General features: G+C 39.5%; 1 protein-coding gene and 1 long non-coding RNA gene across 3 annotated transcripts in view; one reads left to right on the top strand and one right to left on the bottom strand.

The window, feature by feature from the left end:
- stxbp5l (syntaxin binding protein 5L) overlaps positions 1–14284 on the bottom strand; it is a 135705-nt gene that overhangs the window by 84806 nt on the left and 36615 nt on the right. The gene's annotated exons all lie outside the window — the stretch shown is intronic.
- The window catches only part of LOC147818035 (uncharacterized), a 1014-nt gene continuing 737 nt past the window's right edge, over positions 14008–14284 (top strand). Inside the window, exon 1 of the long non-coding RNA XR_015438374.1 lies at positions 14008–14278. This is a non-coding gene — a long non-coding RNA (uncharacterized LOC147818035). The remainder of the gene's footprint in view (positions 14279–14284) is intronic.

Below are 14284 nucleotides of genomic sequence, written 5' to 3'. Positions count from 1 at the left end.
TGGTCTCATAGCTGACAGTGCATATTAGAGCAGAAAACAAGTCAGGAGGAAGAAGAAACTGCCTGCAGAGCTGAGAGACAAGATTCTGTCGAGGAACAGATCTGGGGAAGGCCTAAAAAAAGGCTCATAAGAGAGCAGAGGCCTCCATCATTCTTAAAATAGAAAATGTTTGGAACAACCAGGATTCTTCCTAGAACTGGCCACCTGGCTAAACTGGGGAGGAGGGATGGGCCTTGGTAGGAGAGATGACCAAGGACACGATGGTCGCTCCGGCTGTCTCTATAATGTCCCCGAAAGCGACTTAATGACTTGTGTTGTGTTTATGTGACACAGTTTTGTTTGTGCATGTTTACTTGTTGTATTTACAAATTATTTTAGCAGTTTCATGTTTACTTTTTAACTTTATTGCTCAGGTTTCATGCAGTTCAAACAGGAGTGTGTGTTTGTGTGCTACACGTGTGCATACACACCCCTCACAGTGACTACTGTTGGTCTTCCCAGCATTTGACAGGTTGGCTAATAGCGGTGAGTCAGCAGCGATTGAACTTCCAAATCAAAACACTTAGATGTGGCACCTCATAAATAAATCACAGCACTGTCCAAATGAATACTCCGCATGAAAAAACAAAAAGTGTTATTGGTTGTGACACAATTTGTCAACAAAGGACAACATTGGGGACGAAGAGCCGCAGAGAGCAGACAAACGCCCAGAAGAAGCGTCAAAGCGGCAGAAAGATACAAATCACAACTTCCAGTCGGGACTTTCATAATTAAATCAGAGCGGAAACCGAATGCAGATCGTGATTAAGATTGTGAATTGCGATTTTACCCAAAAGGTTGTCGTGATCTTATTGGCAGATAGCCCACCCCTAATGGTAGCCAATGTAGTCTGAATGCATGATGGGCATCACAGCCCGAAACACTATGTTCTCTGAGTTTGGGAATCAACCCCCAACATGTAAAAATTGCATAATTGTTTAAAAGTATTAATGTTAATACTGATCACTGTCCCTGTATTTGTGTCTACTTTATATACTGTTATCAAAAGTCACAACTACATGTGATACAAAGGAGGCATCAGATGATTGGAGTTTCTTTCCAGCATTTATTTACTCATCATTAACAGTGAGAAAACATGCAGTATTTCTGTGTTTCCTGTCGTTGATTTGAGCCGAGATGTTTGCGGTGAGATTGTAATTTCTTTTTTTAGTAAAGGATAGTCAAATAAAGTTTATAATATGTGATGAGTTTATAAATTTTGAAATGTGAATCTGATGGAGAGAGAAAATACTCTGTTTTCTTTTTGTTTTGTTGATATATAATTATATAAATATAAATAAATATAATTCACAATCCATTTTTGGCCATTAACGGCTACCACCACGGTTAAGTGGTGAAGTCAGTTCCTCTAATGGTTGCAAGAGACTTGTGTCTTTGTGACAATTTCGAGAATCATTGTTCCACTGAGGAGATACTTCATCAATCTTTAAAGAGCATTATGTTGTTTTTGCTTGACTGACAGGCATTTCAGCCTGTCAGCATTGCTGTGGTGGCCATGTTACACCTCAGCTCTACCCAGCCGCCTTTCGGCTCAAATTCAGATTTTCTGGCTCAGAGATAGAAGCTAGCGTTACATATCCTACAACCACGTTTTTTTCCACAAGCAGTGGTTGTAATACCTGGGGTAGTTTGACAAGTGCTGACATTCAAGTTCAGTGTTGACTACAGTCAGGGAATTCCTTTAAAATTACACCACTGTGGTTTTCTCTTGAATTGATCCCAATGTGAGACTTTGCTTCTCGGTGTAATTGACCTGCTATCTACTCATCCTCTTCATTTCCCCAATCCACACTCAAAAATCTCTTTCATCCTGCGTAAATCAGTTAATCTTGTGCTGCTTCTCTTTTCTATTCCCTCTGTTTGTGTGTGTGTTGTTTGTGAGGGGGGGGGGTGTATAATAACTGCTGTGTGTTTAATAATGCTGGTGAAGCAGTGGGGACACAGCTGGGTAATTCGGATTTGAGCATAAACATCTCACAGCAGAGTGGATACAGAAAAAGGTGTGTGCACAGTGTGTGTGAGTTTGTGTTTGTGTGTATCTGTGAGGGTGATACATACAGTATACAGCTCTGTGCATTAGCACTCTACGATGTTTTCTTACTAACAGAGTTGGCTGACAGACCAAATGAATACTAAATTTAATTTGCCTGGCACAGTTTCACGTGTATAACCGCATATAACCGATGCTTGCAATACGTGTGCGCGCACACACACACACACACACACACACACACACACACACACACACACACACACACACACACACACACATACTCCACAATCAGCTGATTGTAATGAAGCTGCTTGTTGTGTGTAGGAGCTTCTTTGACTTAAGAGCAGAGGAGATCGACAGACAGACAGAACACATCATTTAGTTCACTTTCTTATGCTGCTGCTTTTTATGGCTGTAAATAGAACTGTTGGGAGTCAGTGTTTTGGTCACTCTCTCTCACTCAAAGGGTAACGATGACTAAAATCCTTCATCCGGTTAAAATATATTGTTGAAAATTACCAATATTTTAAAAAATGAATGAATGCTCATTTCATCAGTTTACTTGTGATTTGTTGGGAAGAAATAAACCTATCTCACTAAAAAGGCTTTGATTAGTGTAAACAGCACCCTGTGAATACGTCTTATAACACACTCTATTGCCTCTTCTGACTGCGCTCCTCTGATGTGGTAGGAGCTGTGAGAGAAGGCATTTGTCTTGCTCAGACCCTCATAATTCAAAGATGTGTGCATGTAATTGGCTGTTTGACTGTTTCACATCATTGTGATTAAAATGCTGAAGCACATCTGCTCTCTACATAACTCTTCTTTCATTTCAAGGTCACATGGGCCACAATCTGTGTTGAATTCAAGTTCAGCTCATTATCACTGGCCGACTGGTCTTGTGGATTTATTTCCCATACTGCACTTTTATTTATTATTCAGTGCACTGTAAATGCACCATAACTTTAATGCCTTTCCTAGTTGAAAATTTTATTGCATTAAATTTTTTCTATATCTAATTTCACATTGTCAGATAATGACTTGTCATTATCTTTGAACTGCTTTTTTAAGGTATTGTCTGCAATATGTAAAGCACTTTGATCTGCTTCTGTAAAAGTCTCTGTATAACCAAAGTTGTCATGTCCTTGCCTTAACACTAGCGTGCCAAAAATCTTTAATATTCACTATTTTTGCCAAAATGATCTCTGAGCGAACAGCATCAGAAAGCCAATTAGCACTAATGTCAATGACATGACAAACAGCTTTACAAAATGCTAAAATGCTCTTCTCGTTCCATTGTCTCTGTCTCATCTAAAAATCTAACCTCTGTTTCAACTTGTCTGAAATATGTGGTGTTATACTTTTAATTCTTAAAATGCATTTTTAATCGCGACTATGATGTGATAAAGAAGAATCATTACTGAAATAGTGAACTGAACATATGAATATCTTCGACTGTTATTGCTTCAATTTGTTCTGTTATTATGTAGATCGTTTCACTGAAAATTAAAATCTAGTAAAATGACGCTCAAAATACACAACATGGCATGACATCCAAACACAACCAGCTGCCGGTGGATGCAGAGATTACAGTCAAAAAGTAAGTTTCTGGCAGCAAGAGAACAGTTGAAAACAAAACGATTGAAAGATAACACAGTTGTTATCACTGGGGAGGAGCAGCAAGTACCCAGTACTGGTGATGCCTGTGCTGTTTAAGTGCCCTTGAGACACGTTTTAATGTTTACTGAAACAGGTCTGTAATTGACCATGACCTGAAACACTGAGAAAATGAAGATATTCATCTGGGGAGGTAGGTAGGACATGGCTCCGCCTTTACCAAATCAAGGTTGGGCTGGGAGGTTGTCATGTGGACTATAATCTTTCATGATAACAAAATTGTTCACACCCTCACTTCTCTCTGGTTTTAGCTCAGCCTGTAAATTATGTTCCGCTCTGGCAAAGCAGTTATTGTTGGTCTCTACAGTAATTTGCTGTTTCTGGCTGTTTACTTGCCAGAACCTTATATTATTGCTTTCAGTACACAGTGTTATTACCACAAAAATGATCAAATCTATGTAATTTCTATAAACATGTAATGTATGTAATAATGCCAGTGGTGTGGTAATGCATGGACCACTGGTTAACCTCACTGCCACCAATGACTATTGTGTATAAGCAATTACACACACGCGCCTAGGGTTGTACATCAATTGTACACTCTTGGCTTCATCTCAGTGAGCAGCTCAGTGAGTAATTAACCTGCAGATAACCTGCTTTGAGGCAATAAAATTGGTCTTCCAGGAGCAGGAAACATGTCACCAGTATAGAGACTTTTACAGGTCAAAGAAATGGACTGCAAATGCACCAGACTGAAAGTGGGAAAGAGTCCGAATCGTAGGGGAATTCTGTCTACAAAGTAAAAATGTAAAAAGTGGCCCTTCTTGAATTAAGAATGATTAAAGCACCTATTTGTGGAATTTGAATTTCTGGCATGGGCAACTCCAGATGGTGGTATCAAAAGAAGTACTGTGGCAGACAACAATACACAGGGATGCAGTCGATGGTAGAAAATGTGACATAATTTTCTTTTTTTTTTAATCTTTTTTTTTTTTTTTTTTTTTTACATATCCTTATCTTCACTTAAAGCTGTTGTTGGTATAACTCTCTCAAGAGTCACCGCTTAGTGGGATGTATGGCTAGTTTAAGCACACAGTCTATACAGGTTATAATTTTCTGTACAGGAACCACATGGAATCTCTAACAGCAGTTAGATTTAGTTTGATCATGGCTCCCATGTATTGATATGATAACAAAATACATTCCTGTATTATTGTGTGTGTTGGATTTCTGTTTCTCTGATTGTTATTTCCAAATGTGATCATTACTCTAATCTTCAGTTAAGGAAAGTAACAAAATCAGTTCTTCTGTATTGTCACAAAAAACATAAGAAATGTCGATTCTTTCAAAGAGTATCAGTTATGGCTTTCACAACATAGTAACCAGCACTCAAAAATGAAGAAAACTAAGATCTCTCTTTCTTAAAAAGCATAAATCAATTCACTGCTTGGTGAAAAATTATTATAGGCACTCCTTCTAATAAGCTGAATATTTTGCCAAACTGCTGAGATGTACAATAAAGGACAGACCAGCCCATGAGGATTCAATGTGCTAATGTAAAATAAATGGTCACATGCAGACGTCCACACCTGCAGAGCATCTCAAACACAGCAGGTGATAAGATAGAAAGCCTTCAGACAAATTTACAGTGTCAGCTCAGTTAGACTTTGGATACATGTCAGTCCAGATCAAATCACAGTGAAGCAGCAAATGAGCCAAAAGAATTGCTGTGTAGATGAATAATGTATCTGACACGCACACACACACACACGCACACACGCACACACGCACACACGCACACACACACACAGATTTAAGATATACTTGTGAAGACACTTCAATCTTTATCTCTTAAACTAAACTCACACACCAAAACTAGCAAGAAAAAAATACGAGGACTGGGAAAATGAAAACTTCTCCGGTCTTTCCATCTATGTTAAACTCTACTATATTTCTGATCCCATGCTAAGGTGTTTACAATGACCACGATGACAAGCTCAGTTCATGTCTGTAGTGGTTTCTGTGTTTACCCTGGCTTGGGTTTCATTTAGGTCAAAATTGCCTCATTTAGATGCTGAAGAAACAGAAATATTTCCATTTATATTCATAGCACCAGTTAATAAAACAATAATCAATTGAAGATAAGATTAAAATAAGATGAAGACGAAATCTGTTTGTTGAAAATCTAATGTATGCCTCAATACAGCAGGTTTGACAAACTCTGATAAAAGTTGGTGGCTTTTCAATTAAAAACACTTGAACAATTGTTATTGAAAAGACAAAATGCACTTGACAGTATGTGAAGCTATAAAAGACCTCGTTTGACCCAAGAGACAACTTAAAAACTTCTTAAGTTATAATCTAAGTGAGTTTATTTTAATGGCTGCTCATTATCAAATTAGGCACGGTCTCTTGCTTTTCCATATAAAAACACCAGACGTCCTCAACGAATCACAGAAGATCACACATGGGTAGCCCTCAGTGTGAACTCTCTACAAACCATTATTTCTGACAAAGCTAACCCAGGCAAAAACTATTTCAGCATTGCATACAAGGGAAAGTAATACTGCACAGCAGTCACAACACCATAAACAAGCTCAGCTAAGCATATACATGACATATTTTAGTAAAATATATAACATGATCAGTGCTAGGGGAAAATTCATATTATTTTAACAGTACTCTTTATAATGATATGCCACATGGGGGGGTGTATGTTTCAGGCATGTTAAATGCAGGGCAGAGCTTTTTTATCAAGTGCCACAATGACAAGCCCAGAAAGATTTTCTGCTCCAAAGAATTAAGTGCGGCTAATACAAGGTCCTGCTGTGGCCAGGGTACATGCACTACCACTCAAGAGCCACAATCACACAGATTCAAGAAGCACACATACACGCGCAGAGCAGACACAGCAGCAGCCAGTAGAAACTCAAGATCCTGTCACTCTCTCTGGGTAACGTGCAATTTGACAACAGGAGATATCGATTCAGCTGCCTGCAGGCTTTTTATAGAAGCCAGCACCATCATTATGACCCAGAGCCCAGCCCAGCCTGCTTCTTTGCCTGCCTCAATGCCTCCCCATCCAGGCAGAGTCACTGGGTAGAGAGAGAGAAATGGGGGCGACAGTACTAGTAGAAGAGGGGAAGATAATGATCGCAAACATAGTTAAGTGAAGGGAGATGGAAAATAAGAAATGGATGGAGATGATTGGGAAGGAGACAGAAATGGCAGACATTGTCGCAAACCAAGTGAGGAAGTTGAAAGAAAAAAAAAATAAAGGAAAGGGAGATATACTGAAGAGGAAAGGAGAGTGTAAAGAAAAGCAAAGCTAAAGTGTGCAAACAAGGACCATTACTGTCTACCTTCACAGAAAATAGCAAAGATGAGGGAGAGAAGAGCGGGATGTTAAGTGAAACAGAAACAATAAACAAAACGAAATGTGTTGTTTATTACTGCTTGTATACAGAAGCTTGTATAAATTTTAGCAGGCGCTTTTGTGGTGTGCTAAGGTTTAACAAAAAGCTCTAGGAAGCTTTTAAAACCTAATGTTAGGCAAAGTATCCATAATCACTTTTCTGCCTCAAAGCAGAAAATCAGTGCATTTAATGCCACAGCTTTCTTGGTGCTACTTATATTTTGAAAATGTATACAAATATAATCCTTGATGCATGGCACCGTGATTAGATGATGTGCGTATGCACATGTGCGGGGGAGTGATAGTACATGTATGCTTAAAATTCCAGAAGCAATGCTGCCATGCTTACATGTTGTGTATTTCATATGTCGTTTGTTCATGCTGACATGGTGAGGGAATATCTAGCTTTTGCCTGATGAAGGTTTAAGACTGAAACGTTGCTATTAATTTCTTTGCTGCTAGTCTGACAGTGTGCAGGATTTCTGTGTTTGCTGCAAGGGAATATCTTTCAGCAGACCGGTGCTCCTATTGGTTTTTCCAACATATATGCGTTCAATTGTTTGAATGCGCATGAGCCACAAGATGTAAACAGTTTTTTTTTTCTTTTTCAACTGTTTAATTACTGTTGTAGAACATTGTTGATATATTTGCATCCAGTACAAAGACAGTATAGGCCACCCGTGGTTAAAGCACCACTGACTGTAGCTACAATAATAAATTAGCTAGCAGGCTAAGGCTATGAAAGGATACTGCAGATACCACATACGCTGTCTTTATGCATTCACTTGCAAACTGTTACATCATGTCAACAGTGTCCACAGAAAAAACCCCCAAAAAACAGCAGAGAATCTAATACTAATGTGAGCACTAACACACACTCACACACTAATACTATGGGTAGCACAGAATTAACTCCTCCCCTGGTGAAAAAAAAAGGTTAAGAAGGCACATCAGACTGAATAATGTATGGCAACCCAATGGCAAATCAGTCTTATCAGGCTACCAAAATATGTGTGTGTGTGGGTACAACAGATCTGCTCAAGGCTAAGGATTAATCTGTAAGATGTATGTGATCCATGATCCATCCTCAGCTGTGTATCCTGTTTTTACCACTCATTAGGAGCTGTAGGTGTTCAAAAGCTGCTGGCAGGGTGAGCGTGCAGCAAACAGCTCTGACAGAAAAAGGCAGGACAAAGATAATGCCAAGCATATGAGAATAAAAAGCAGCGCAGCTTTGTTCTGCCCCTGGAGTTACGGAGGACCACTGACTGTGCTATATGTACATGTACTGTATTTTACATATGTACTGCCTGAATAGGATTTAATACACTTGTATGTGGACAATAATAAATGGTAATAGCGTGGCAATATTCTCACCACGACAATGTTACCATGCTGCTGTGACCCCTTTTTTTTCCAGAGAAAGCAAATATGATTATATTTCTTCAAAAAATTACTGAAGTTTTAGTTATACCCAGAATACCAAAGCAATTTATTTGCTGTCATTAGTACAGTAACTGTTATTTTGTGCCAAATTATTGTATTTGCATTAGGTTTTATTATATGTATTTATGTACATTTGTTGTGTTTTATATTTATTTGTATGTATATTTTTTAAATGTATATGAAACTTTTCCACATTACATTATTTTTTTTTCAACTGTGTACTCACATTAGCCTTCACGGCTTCACCAAACAGTTTATTGTTTTGATTGATAGACCCTTAGCAACAGAGGTTACATATTGTGCGTGCACATATTTTGATGATTTCGCAGAGTTTTGTGAGGCTGTGTTGGATCGGTCAGCCAAAAACATTGTGTGCTAATGCACAGAGCTGTATACAATATGGACCACCCACACAAATACACACAGACACAAACTCTCAAACACTGTGCACAGACCTTTTTCTATATCCACTCTGCTGTGGGATGTTTCTGCTCAAATTTTATGTAGAAAGTTTAAGTTTACTTTAAACTGTTGACAGTTAATATATTCTAAGATTCTATGAAGCCCCATCCATGTCACAAACAGGGCCATGCCATCTTAGCCTAGTCTAACTGAAATTCAATTCAGTTCAGTTTGAAGTTAAAATTTTCCTTAGCAATAAAAAAAAGGCGTTCTTTGATGTCTTTGAACAGTGATTTCATTTTTAAGATTCATTCAGGTTAATAAAGGAAACATTTAGGCACCAGTGCCATTTTAAAAGTAATGTATTTGCCAGGGATAAACAGAGTCATTAGGATTCATCTTCTGCAGACCATGAATGTCTGCAATTCAATTCTACATATGGATTATTTTGGGAGGATATTATACTGTTGTGAAAGGATTGCTTATGTTGAGATACTCCATTCATATCTTCAAAATGCAAAAATGGAAAAGGAAAAGAATGTTATGATGCATCTCTGATTTCCTTTTTTTGGGGGGGGGGAATGTTTCATGAGGTTTTGCTGAAGTCCTTTCAACCCAAAATTGCCTTCCTTAGTTGTTCAAACATGAGAATCACAAAAGTACCCAAGAATGACAATATGGAAATTTTGATAACCACCCTTGCCTCTGAATACACTTGTATACAAGTGTATTCCCTATTCCTTCCTAGTGGCGTGTTATTTCAGAGATCCAATTTCCTATGATTGGTTCACTGACGAGCCAAGCCTATGCTCGTGCATACTGATAATTGCTTTATGTGTTAAAACTCCTGTCTTGCTCCGGTGCAGAGTATCAGCCAGAATCTGCAGTGTCTTTGCACTTGTCAGAACTGCTAACGGCGGTGCTGCTCTAGGGCTAAACAGCAGAGAGAAAGCTGTCTAAGGCAGTCACTGCAACTCTGTTATACTCTGTTAGTCTGTTATTAACTGTTAGTAATGTTTGTCGTAGGTGGAAGAGCTTGACCAGTAACAGAGATTATCCAATCAGACGCCATTTCCATCTGTGCATTGATGTATATAAACTGTATTTGTCTCGCCCCTATTGCTGAATCTTTGATGTTGCTTTCCTGTAGATGATGCTGTATTTGTTTCCCTGAATTGTGTGCACACCTGTCCAGTCTAGTTTGTGTACGGTTTAGTCAAACTACAAAGTATGAGCAATGTCTAAGAATAAATAGCAGTTTTAAATTAGTTTATGCATTGCTGTTTTTCCTGTGTTGGATATTCATTGAGTCTGTATTTGGTTCGATTTTCTGACCGAACACTGTAGGTTGTTGTTGCTGCTCACTTTGTGCGGGCCCATACTTTCATCATGCCAGACATGTTGCATACCTAAATAAGTTCAACAACGATGTCAACTCTGTGTGAGTCAAATGGAACAGCTGTCAGTGGAAATTACGTAACAGTGGGAGGGGGCCTGGGTTTGAACACCCCAGGAGATGTAATCATAAATACTCCATAAGGCATTTCAGTTTGGTGACATTAAGTGTTCTTTGATGCTCATCAAGTGCTTTTAAGAGTCAGATGTGACACAATGAGTGGAGGGAAACAGAAACGTCTTCAGGTACATGTGAAGACAAGTGCATACCTATGTTAGCGTGTGTACGCTATACATGTGTACAATACACATGGCGTGTTGTCAGAACTGCTAACGGTGTACAATACACATGTATACAAAAAATGATGACCACTCAGACATAAAGTGATAAAGGCAATTGTCTAGAACCATACGTGTTTCGATATACATTAAACATATGCCACAGCATGAAACCTTTGTCAGTCTTACATGCACAGAAGTTTACAAACAAACAATACTACAAAACAAGTGTAAGCTTTGCCAGGTATTTACTGTACACATTTCCAATAGTGACACATTATTACTTGGCTCACATGATGGTGATTGCTTAAGGCAGTCACCCAAACACTGCAGTCCTCCCACACACACACGTTGTCAACCAACCATGCGTAACAAGGTTATAATATGCTATCTGTACTGATGCTGAAGATGTGTAAATGTGTCCATCATCCAATTACATCAAAAATACTGTTATGCCACACTGTCTGCCTGTCAGGGATTTGCACAACCTGATAAAGCTTTATTTGGAAAGATTTCACATTAATGGATTTAGTTCATCTTCGCACAGTTGATACAGACACACCAAGATCAGGACACCTTCAACCTGGCAGTTACAGTAGACGTAAACTAATGGATTCTAAAGACTGAACCCATTCTGCATTAGACACAAACTACCATTCATTCTGCAAACTAAAAACCCTGCGTTATCATCATTTTTATTGAAATTACACAGCTTTGTTTCTCAGCAGGCTACAGCAACACAAATGTTAATGCCCTACTTTCTGCAATTTCCTCTGAAACATTTCCTCCCCCCACATTCTCTCTCTTTCTCTGTATCCTTTAGTAGCTGCTTTGAAATGTAAACTGTATGGTTGACAAATGGTGAGTCACAATGTGGGATGATAAATCAGCCCAACTCTGCAACACTGCCAAAGAACCCATCTCTCGTTCCAACCTATTTCTCTCCTCCTTTCCTCACAGGTGTCTCTGTGTTCACCCTTGTGTTCACACATACACCTACACCAATCGCCTGCTCACGCTTGGAGGCGTGCATCCTTTTCTAAAGAGCCTACAAACACCTTTTCCAACTTCTCTTGCTCGTAGGCACACTGGAGTGTACAAACACAGTTCGCGTTCGGATTGAGTGCATGGCTACACATGAACACATAGACCCAGCACTGAGAGATTAGAGTGCTACTGTGTTGAGGCATGATTCATTCATCCTAGAAACTGCAAATGTTTGGAACAACTAGAGGCCAAATATCCCATTTAAATGGAAAGAAGCAGTTGGCGAGGAAGGAACATTGGAGGGAAGGGAGAAAAGAGTGGAAGTGAAACAGAAGCACTTGATAGTGAGACATAGCTACACAGATTCAAGATGGTAATGACGGTGAGTCTAGTAAGCACTAATAGTTTTAGTGTTTTAGTTGAGCTGCTATGTTATGGGCACCAAGAATTATCACCCCAGTCACCAACACAATAGCCTTTTAAAATTTTCATTTTGAGGGAATTAACTCTGAACACAGTTCCTCTGCTCTTAAACCCTCTCTGCATCAACCACACCTCTGTTTCACTCTCTTGCTCCCCATTACATCCTCCACTCTTAGGTTTCTTTTCTAAATCTCTCTCTCTCACAGCCTGACCCTGCAGTGTCCTACTATCTGTCTCTGGGAATTTGTTTCTCCCTGATCTGCCCTTTTTATCATTCTTCCTCATCTTTCAGGGGCCAGGAGAGCAGATAAAAGAGCCACCTAACGGCCCAAGCATGAGACATGGAAGCCAGCAGAAATAGCAGCAATTGGCATTTGTTCTCACCTATCTACATTCTGCTCTGAAGCATGACCGGCAAGAAATAGAGTCTGGTATAAAGTCACAAAAATCACTTGTTCAAAAGGCAGCACACACTGTACCTGTATGCTCGCTCTGAACAACATGATGGTAAAGAAGACCAGTTGGTAGAATTCATACCTAATAGTCTAATATACAGGAAGAATTAAAATTATCTATGAGTGCAAGATCACTTGTGTTTTAGAGCAGAGCCCTATATATATATACTGTATATGTAAAAATGGTCACATGTAAGCATGTACAGTGTCCAAACAAATGTGTTTTGGGATGACCAGCTCACTCTCCATTATATAAAACAGCATGACTTTGTTCCCTTGTGCATTGTACAGTAATAACGAGCAGCGCAATATCACGAGTTGGACGTGTGTGTTTGGATGTCAGCTGGCAAAAACGTTGTTTACATTTCCAATAGAGCATGCTGTAATTTGTTCATTTCTCCCACATCCTCCGCCTACTGATACAGGTGAGGAGGTGTGGGTGAAGGCCAACAGTCTGGTACAACTGTACTGTGGGTGGTATCCTGCTCCAAATCACTGTGGTTTTTCCAAAGGCCCCATGCTCACCGAGGCACGGACACATTTAAGTGATAAATAACCTTAGGAACTTCATTAGTTCCCCAAAATGATGCTCTGCCTACATAATCCATTTCACTCTGAAAGTATAGATTCTCCACGTCATTTCACTGGTGTAATTAAAAAGGCTTATGGTAAATACTGTAACTGTGTATCAAAAACACATCATATGAAACAGCTGATCATATATGGGTAGTTTCGGAGCAAACGTTTCCTGTGCAACTTACAGAAAACTGACAGAAAGCTATGACTCACAGCTAGAGACTATGTTCCTGACAGGCTCCCTACACTTTTTACTTATTTTTCTAATATGACATGTTTTTTCAGTTTTAGCCTCCACTACCTCCCCCAACAATAGCCTTCACTCCCTCCTCTACTGCATAATTTCTCATCTGTTTCTTCTCATCAGTCCTACAAAAGGTGATTAGGACAAAAATGTATCCTTTTCTGATACAGTCTATTTGGCCAGATCACACAGACAAACAGACTTGTGATGGAGAAGGAAAACCAGAAACAAGCAAATGTCTAGACAAAACGTCTGGACGGCTCAATGACTGACTGCTCCAGTCCCGGGCGATGAGGTGAGGAATCAAATTAACAAGGGAGGCAGCTGGCATTGGTAAAGCCCTTTGGCCAGGGTCTGTTATTTTAGTGATAAACAGTATGAATTAATGAGATATGCCACACTGTCTCACCTTGCGACGCTGTGATGATGGGCACAACACCTTTTTCTGTGCTCACCAAGTACACGTTTCGTATTGTCTTCATTATAGCATTGACAGGCAATGATATTGTATGTTGTGAGCGTTTGTCCTTGAGAAATAAACCTAAGCAGCCATTGATTCATAGCTCTTTTTGTCTTCTTTGAAACATTTGTCACAGGGATGCACACAACAGCTGGGCCCATAGCCCATACTGCACTAACACCATTGATTTGTGTATCAGTAAGGGTGCCTAATGTGTATTACTGAATTTAGTTGATGATATTAAATCTGGCACTGTATGGGAAAGGCATACTTCAGCTCCCAGTAACTAGTCTAGTGGAGGAGTTTAAATGTACCAAGGTTAGGACAAAGCTCCTGTTATCTGGGAGCAAAGATGCGGTAGTTAGTAAGGTGGTTCCAAACCCAATCAAGGGGAGAAAGTGGAATCCAAGAATCGCAGTGCAGGAGGCAGAAGCAACGCTTAGGCATACAGAGATTGTGGGTAATGTCCAAATAGGCCGGGGAGGCTTGGGGCTTGGCCCAAGCAAACCGGTGTGGAGTAGAGCAGGTCCCA

Source organism: Seriola lalandi, unplaced genomic scaffold (genome assembly GCF_002814215.2).
Source record: "Seriola lalandi dorsalis isolate HSWRI2012SDOR001 ecotype SW California unplaced genomic scaffold, Sedor1 jcf7180002054758, whole genome shotgun sequence".
Taxonomy (NCBI): domain Eukaryota; kingdom Metazoa; phylum Chordata; class Actinopteri; order Carangiformes; family Carangidae; genus Seriola; species Seriola lalandi.
This window is presented reverse-complemented; position numbering and strand designations above follow the sequence as displayed.